The 2,085-nt window shown below is 46.1% G+C and overlaps 1 protein-coding gene across 1 annotated transcript in view; it reads right to left on the bottom strand.

The window, feature by feature from the left end:
- Positions 1-2,085, bottom strand: part of znf653 (zinc finger protein 653) — a 16,993-nt gene that overhangs the window by 2,144 nt on the left and 12,764 nt on the right. The window lies entirely within an intron of this gene.

The following is a 2,085-nucleotide window of genomic DNA, read 5'->3' on the forward strand; positions in this document are numbered from 1 at the left end:
AGATTTGTACTTGGCAAAGAGCGTTGGAATCAATCATGTTATTTTGGGGAGTTAAAAACAACATTGGTATAGGACAACATGGGGGCAACATGGGGACAACATGAGGACAACATGGGGACAACATGGGGGTACCAAGATTCTTTACGCACATCTCCATTGTCAAACTCAAGGCCCGTGGGTCAAAATCCTAGCCTGAATCCTACACAGACTCTGGTCCTACCGACTCTGGTCCATTAGCCTGGTCCAACCAGACTCCGTTTTAAATCTTTTTTTTCTTGCTAAAAATGCTGCTGGACTTTCAATTTCCTGGCATCCCAAAAGTATAATAAAAAGAAGTCTAAGATAAGTCGCAGTCCATCAAAGCCCCCCCACACACCTGGGCCGACCAACCAGAGTCAATCCAGCTGTCAATCAGTGACGTACCGGCCGCGTTTTAACAGCATCAAAGCTCATTCAACCAAACTGAGCAGACGATGCACCCAACGTGTTTTCAGCGGCGGGGGACGCCACTGCAGGGGCGTCTCCCGGTGTGGGGTCCGCCGGGTGGACCTCCAGGTGGTTCTACTTTGAACGCTTCCACACGTCCGCGATGAATCTCTGACTTGCCCAATGTCTCGATAAATTCGGCGCCTGCGAGAAGTATCGCGTTACGTTTCGCAGGTTTTGGAGACTTCGACGTGTCCCGCGTCTTTGTGAGTGGCGTACCTGAGTGGATGATCATGTGACGGTGCAGTGGTTGGACAGGTAGAACGTTTTTCCCGCAGCCGGGATGGGGGCACACCTTGGTCCTCCCCTTCCTGTGGACCAGGTTGACGTGGTTCTACAGAGTAGGATGGAAACAGTGAGACGGGTATTTAAGCCTTTGTTGTTTTTTCCGTTCAAAATTGACAAATGAACACTTATGTTGATGTTTTTCTTATGTTTTTGTCCCTTTTTCAACACTTTGACACTGTTGTTTGTCACTTTTTGGACGTTTTCAACTAACGTGACACTAACTTTTAACTTTAGTTTTACAGTTATTTTTGGAATTTATGGTCAATACCCTTTTATAGGAAGTTACACTACATGTTTGGTTAGAAAAGCAGAAATTAGGAATTATTGAGACTAAATTAAGGAATGGATGTTGATGAAATCACAGACTGGAATATGTCAACTTTTACTCAACACTATTTCAACAAAAACTTCCATTTGTTTTACAATGCTATAAAATAGAATAAGACCCCAATTAATGAAGTAGAGATTTGTACTTGCAAAGAGCGTTGGAATCAATCATGTTATTTTGGGGATTTAAAAACAACATTGTTATAGGACAACTGGGGGCAACAGGTACAACATGAGGACAACATGGGGACAACATGGGGACAACATGGGGACAACATGAGGACAACCTGGGATACTGGGGACAACTGGGGACAACATGGGGACAACATGGGGACAACATGGGACAGAACATGGGGACAACATGAGGGCAACAGAGACAACTGAGACAACACTAGGCAACATAGGGCACCATGAGGGCAACATGAAGAATGAACATGAGAACCATGAAACACCTGTGACAAATGAAGACAACATGAGGCAACATGAGGCAACGATGAGGCAACATGAGGGCAACATGAGGCAACATGAGGACAACATGAGGAGCGGCATAGGACAACATGAGGCAACATGAAGGAACAACATGAGGTGCTAACATGAAGACAACCATGAGGGTCAACATGAAGACACAAGCAGGCACTATGAAGACAACATGAAGACAACATGTAGCATCATGAAGAACAACATGAGGTGCAACATGAGGGCAACATGAAGGCAATGATGGGAACATGAGGGCAACATGAGGACACATGAGCGAGAAACATGAGACAACATGGGCAACATGAGAAACATGAGGACAACTGAGGGCCACACTGAGGCAACACCATGAGGCAACATGAGGGCAACATGAGGGCCAGAGAGGTGGCAACCAAGGGACACAGTAGGGCACTAGCGATACGGAGGGCACAACAGAGGACAACATGAGGAACATGAGCAACAATGAGGTCAACTGAGTCAACTGCAGGGCACACATTAGGGCACGAGGGC

This window comes from Etheostoma spectabile, unplaced genomic scaffold (assembly GCF_008692095.1).
Source record: "Etheostoma spectabile isolate EspeVRDwgs_2016 unplaced genomic scaffold, UIUC_Espe_1.0 scaffold50, whole genome shotgun sequence".
Lineage (NCBI taxonomy): Eukaryota > Metazoa > Chordata > Actinopteri > Perciformes > Percidae > Etheostoma > Etheostoma spectabile.